This window comes from Psammomys obesus, unplaced genomic scaffold (assembly GCF_907164565.1).
Source record: "Psammomys obesus unplaced genomic scaffold, mPsaObe1.curated_primary_1811, whole genome shotgun sequence".
NCBI classification, from domain to species: Eukaryota; Metazoa; Chordata; class Mammalia; order Rodentia; family Muridae; genus Psammomys; species Psammomys obesus.
This window is the reverse complement of record NW_026585504.1, coordinates 60443980-60450744: the sequence shown is the minus strand read 5'-3', so window position 1 is coordinate 60450744 and position 6765 is coordinate 60443980.

Below are 6765 nucleotides of genomic sequence, written 5' to 3'. Positions count from 1 at the left end.
TTTTTTTTTCACTTCATCAGCACTGAGAGACAAGGACACAGCTCTGAGTCATATTTCATATTTCGCTCTGGGTTCCCTCAGTTTTGTATTTCCGAACCTTCCTCTGGTTTCTCATATGGCTTTATAATATGATTTAATTTCAGCTTATGGCTGGCTTTGACGCTCAGAAGAGTGGTAATTTGTCCTTTAAATTCTTCACCCAGGGGAGTCAATGTTCTCAGAAAATGAGGAGTGAGGACCTGGAAGCTCCCTCCCAGCAGAGGGACACAGGAGAGTGCTGCCTCTCTTGCCTGTTCTTTCCCACAATGCCTTATCTCTCATGCTCAGCCCTGGCTGCTATAACACGTCCTCTTTCTGCAGAGCATTTTACATGAACAAATAAAGCAATTTATGGACTATTTACACCCTGACTAGTGACTAATTATACACCTGCAAGCAGTGCAACCATTCTAGACAAGCCACATTCCTCTACGTTAGTTTCCCTTAGGAGGGCAGCTCGCAGCCGATGGCAGAGGGAGAGCAGCTGGACTGCCTCTGACATCAGGTTGTTCAATGCAGGAGCAGTGTACAGTCTGGATGTGGCATGTCTGGGCTTGGTTTCCCAGCGAAGCCTGTGAAGTTTATACAAGGAGATAACGAATGAAGGCGTGGGATGAATCCAGTAGATGTTACTAAAAACGTGAATAAAGTTAGACAAAACAAAACAATGGTCACAAAGAACCTGTGGTATTGTGAGGTACATGTTTTACATAGAGCCATGTTTTTTGTAGAGCCGTGTTTTATGTAGAGCTATGCTTTACGCACAGAATGAGGTTTTTGTGGTTTCTAATAAAAATGATGAGAGATGAAGTCATAACTGGTCTAAATGCTGAGAATTAGTGGCAGGTGAGTGCTCATGTGAGCTTTGGCAAGGCTCTTGGAACACTGGAAGAGGGGGAAGAAAAACTGTAAGAGCTGGAGGACATGGCCGAGAGCTGTGAAGTGCTGTCCTCTGGACAGGCCAGAGCTGCTGCACCCATGAGCACAGCAAGAACAAAGCAATCAAAATTCCAGTATGGACGGGAGGTGGGCTCAGGAGGGACCTCTCTGGCTGGAGAGCTATTGGTGTTGATGGTTGCTAGGGTGGGTGAGCCATTTCCTTTTGGGGTCTGGTGGGTTTCCCGTGTCCCAATGGCAGCCCCATATCGGTGAGAACGTGCTCACACTGATTGGCCTCAGTGGCTTATTTAAAGATGGAGACAGAATGAAAGTTGGAGAGGAATGTGTTAATGGGTGTGTGTCTGTGGTGAGTGGGAAGGCAAACTTGGTGTAGTTATACTCAAGATACATTGTATGCGCATATGAAATTCTCAAAAAATAAATAAAAATATTCTTAAGAGGACAGAGGTGAATAATTTAAAAAATTACCGTTTAATGGATGTCTAGGATATGCTAATCTCTTGTGTTCATGGTCTTATGAATAGGTGCTTATGTGTATGGACACATATACATATGGGCTCTAGTGAACAACCTAAGGGGTCACACCTCAAGGACTTGTTTTTGAGACACGGTTTCTCATTGGATTAGGACTTGCCAAGTAGTCTGGCCTGCACTCCCTAGGGATTTGTGTAGCTTCATTTCCCCAGTATTGGAATTGCAAGCACAGGCTATCCCTCAGGTTTTCATATATGTATTCTCAAATCAAGTCCTAATGCTTAGAAGACAAGCACTTTATCTAATGAAGTATCTCTCCAATCCCAAAATTCTTTACATATATCCTTTTATTTAGTTTCACTGTCATATTTGTTTAACACACACACACACACACGATTGAGGTTAAACGAATTAAAAAAAACTTTTTCAAGTTATACAGATATTTAAAGATAGCAGAAATTAAATTTTATGTCTGTCTGACCTTTACTCCATCACACTTTATCAAAGGAGGCAAGCATTTACAAGTAGCAAATCAACTGCACACTTACATGCACGTGTGTATATGTGCGTGCGTGTGTGTGTGTGTGTGTGTGTGTGTGTGTGTGTGTGTGTGAAACAGGCAGTGTAGACAGAAGAAAAGGATTGCTGGTACTGCATTTACAAGGATGCTAAGAAAAGGAATTAAGTAAATTCAAAGTTTAGTTTTTAACACCTGATAAGTCTAAATGGATTCAGAAGATGTTCTTGGATGAATTCAAACAGAAAATAGACAAGCAAGCAATCATATTTCAAGATAGAATGGCAGCTTAAGCCTGTTAGACTATTTGATGTTAGTATCTAGAATGAAGTAAGCTGTATGAAAAAAATGTGAATTTAGGCAAAGTAAAAGGAGACTAGTAAGCAATGCCTGTATTTTGTGGTGCCTCAGTGCAGTACACCCATACACAGAAAAGAAAAATAACCAATAAAAAAAAAATCAAAGAGTTATCTGATTTTAACATCTTGCTATGACTTTTTTTTTTGAGGTTTATTTAGCTTATCTTTTTTTTTTAACTTTCATTAATTACACTTTATTTACTTTGTATCCCCCATAAACCCCTCCCTTCTCCCCTCCTAATCCTACCTTCCCTCCCCCTTTTTCACACATGCCCCTCCCCAAGTCCACTGATAGGGGAGGTCCCCCTCTCCTTCCTTCTGATCTTAGTCTATCAGATCTTATCAGGAGTGCATTGTCATCTTCTGTGGCCTGGTAAGGCTACTCCCCCCTCCGGGGGAGGTGATCAAAGAGCAGGCCAATCAGATTATGTCAGAGGCAGTCCCTCTTCCCATTTCTATGAAACCCACTTGGACACTGACCTGCCATGGGCTACATCTGTGCAGGGATTCTAGGTTATCTCCATGCATGGTACTTGGTTGGAGTATGAGTCTCTGGAAAGACCCCTGTGTTCAAATTATCTTGTTCTGTTGCTCTCCTTGTGGAGTTCCTGTCCTCTCCAGATCTTACTATTTCCCACTTCTTTCATAAGATTCCATGCACACTGCCCAACGGTTGTCCATAAGTCTCAGCATCTGCTTTGATAGTCTGCATGGCAGAGCCTTTCAGAGGTCCTCTGTGGCAGGTTCCTAACTTGTTTCCTGTTTTCTTCTTCTAAAGGATCATCCTGAATGAGCTGTCCCAGAAGCAGAAAGACACACATGGTATATACTCACTCATATAGACATATAGTATAGGATAAACCAACCAAAATCTGTACATCTAAAGAAACTAATCAAGAGGGAGGACCCTGACTAAAATGCTTAATCTCCATCCCGAAAGGCAAAGAGAGGATGGACATTTTGCTACAACTTAAAGTGGGATGTGACTGTCAAAAATGCTCTTATGGGCTGGAGAGATAAAAAGCACTTGGCAGTCTTCAGGGACCAAGATTTGATTTTCAGCTCTATGTGGTAGATTCCCAACCCTGTAACTGCAGTTCCAGGGACCTGAGGTCCTTTCCTGGCCTCCTGGACATTGCACATGGATGGTGCACAGACATACATCCAGGTACAGCACAAACAAAATAAACTTTAAAACTCATTTTTACAAAGCCTCTAAAATGAGGCACTGTATTACATGAAATTTCCAGAATAAAAATCTGGTGCTTGCTCTGGAAGCGACTGTCTGAGGAAGGATTGTTGAAGAAAGCAAACACTGAAGTAAAGGGAGAAAGACTCCCTTGCTGGAAGTGACTAGAGTCTGTGGGGGAGAGGAAACACTTCACTGATAAAGGGGGAATCAGAGATGTCCAATAACTTGGCTTGGAATATATGGCTGATTGTGGAGAACAGCATCTAGGACCTAGATGTGCCTGATTCCGAATGAGTGTAGCCTCGTGCATAATTCATGCCTTCCTTGTATAGGGCTGGAAGGGCAGTGTATAAATCTCTAAAACAGCAGGGGAGCCATGAGATCTGAGAATCTAGAGGATGTAAGAAATGTGTGAGAGTATGAAGTATTCCCATGATTCCCCAGGCTACCCGCAAGCTAACCCAGCCCTCTTTACTTTTCTGATTGTTCAATACTAAATTGTTTAACAAACCTAAGATATGTGTTGAAAAAGTCTGAGTTTTTATTTGTTTTTCAGTTCTCCCCAAAACATGAATCCCTATTCTTTTTAAAAGGTGATGATTTTCAAATTCCGAGGGAGTTCAACTCAAAATCATTTCCGCATATTTTCTTTATTTCTATCGGTAGATTTCTGTTTGAGGCAAGTCCAAATCCCAGAGCAAATCTAAATCCAAGTCTTTATGTTCCTGTGATGTGAGCTATGTCCATCACATCGTCTGGCTTTTACATATATTCTCGGGGGAAATCTAACTATTGGATCATACGTGCACTCTGTCTGCTATCAAGTGAAAACTTTATATAGATTCATATAGAATCAAAAAGGAAAGGAAACCCTCTCCCACTTCTGTCAGTCTCTTATAAAGACAGAGCTGAGGAGATGGCTCAATTGGTAAAGAGATTGTGGTGTCAGCAGGAGAACCTGAGTCTGAGCCACAGAACCCATGTGGAATGCCAAGTGTAGTAAGGTGTGCCCACAACCCCAGGCCAGGGAGGTGGAGCCAGGAGGGTCCCCCATGTTTTCTGACCTGCCAGTCTAGGCAGCTGGTGATGTCCAGTTCAGTGAGAAATGCTGTCTCACACATAGTGTGAAGGTTGACTGAGACAGACACCATAGACCTCTGGCCTCCCCAAAGTGTGTGTTCTGTGCACACTCCCACACACATGGATAATGTCTATTTTTTGGCCCAGTAAGAGTTTAGGTTCAGCTAGAGATGAGAGGCCTGAAAACTTTGCAAGTCCCATGGTGTGACTTCACTTTTAAAGGCTGTGTACCCAGAGATCAAGCTGCGGTACAGCCAAAGGGCAGGTCAGAAACCTCTCAGAGAACACCTTGTTATGTTTTTCTGACCTCTGACCTCAAAATATACGGGCTTTTTTATTTTATTTTATTTTATTTTATTTTATTTTATTTTATTTTATTTTATTTTGTAATTACAGCTAACGTGAGCTCTGTATTCTTGGTCTCTGTCATGGCCTCTCAGTTTACAACAGATAATCTTCCTGTCACCTTCTTTCAGTGACTTCTTGCTAGAGTTTGCTTGCTCATCATTCACAATGACCTACCTTCCTTTGAGCTTTGTTTACTCTTTTGTTGAGTGATAATCTTAGGCCTCCCAAGGACCATGCGACTTTAATTATTGATTCCATTTACCAATGCTTCCTAAGATAATGATCTGAAAACATCCGAGTTACAACACTAAAGGGTAAATGCCCTCACCACCCTCTTTTTTTAGAACGTGGTGATTCAGACTGGTCCTGCTTTCCAACCCTTGCCCCAAATACAAGTTTCTCATTTTATTTTATTTATTTATTTTTTTTCTGTAGCCAGTGTTGATCTTAGTAATACTCAGAGACTGGGACAACATGATCATGAAATTCAACTGGGGTTGCCTGCTTGTGACCAGATCAATTTATGAGTACATCTGCCATTTTCATTGTGTTTTCCCTCACTGTTTATTAGGATGTGGTCTAATTTGTAGCTCAAACAAGACTAAGGTCAGTAATTGCAGAGAACATCTGATGATTTTATATACTTATCAAAGATTCATCCAAGAACATAAGTTTCCTTGTTATAAAACCAGCTCATTTTGTAACTCCTGAATCAGGGAGCTTTGGTATAGTTTTATGATCAAGTTAGGAAAGTGTTTGAAACAAACTAAGGCCATGGGTAAAGTTTTACCTACAAGCACACTGAGAATTATCAGTTAGCTCCTTGGAATCTGTTATGCAGTAGGAAAACATTCCCTCATAAAGGAGGGGATGGAGAGGGCCATTAGACCCTCATTGGGGATCTCAGCCAACCCTTTCCAATTCTCTGCCAGCTGTATGATATTCTGGCCTAGCTGCACATGGCCTCTTCGGTTTGGAAAGTGCCAGAGGTTACAAAAGGTGGGAAGTCAACATCCAAGTGGAGTCGATGTTGCTGCTTTGAAGTCACTCACGTACCAGGAAGTAACCCATCATTTATGCTCCTGTAAGCAAGCCCAATAAACTCACTGCCTTACCAAGTCAAACTCTGGTAGAACCATACTTCTGGTCTGCCATTGGTGCCGTAGGGTGGGGGGGCACAGATGCCTGTGCCCACAAAAAGGTAACACAAAGGAGTGTGGGGGAGAGGCAAGAACAAAATATTCCAAGGGCTGCAAGATTGCTCACTGGTTAGGACAGCATTTGTATCAGAAGCTCTCAACCACCTGTAACTCCTGCTTCAAAGGATCTAGTACCCACTATGACATTCACACGCTCTACACATACAGATGGCGGACACTCACAAGCAGGGACACATGCGCATATAAAAACAAATACAACAATTTGAAAGAAAATCATTCAAATGGCTCTAGTGCATAGGTATTTTAGGCCCAAGCAACCTAGACTACTTTATAGAAAATTAAAGACAGGAAGTTTAGGAAGTACCAAAGTTGATCCAATTGAGATGCAAATTGAGTGCTTTGAAGTCACTCACATACTGGCAAGTAACCCTTCATCTATGTTCCTGTCAGTAAGCCTGGGCTTGAGATTCTAGTCTCAATAAATATTTATTTTCCGGGGTATTGTGAGAGGGAAAGGGGTGTTGAGAATGAACAAAATGAAAGAAAACACCTTTTACTTCAAAAGAATCTAGACAAGGCCTGATACTTCTATTCTAAGGCTATGTATCATCTACTCGGCATGCAGCCTTCCCAGGGTCAGTCCGGGAAGTATTAAAACTTATCATGGGTAATCATGAGAGGCCTGTTAACTATCAC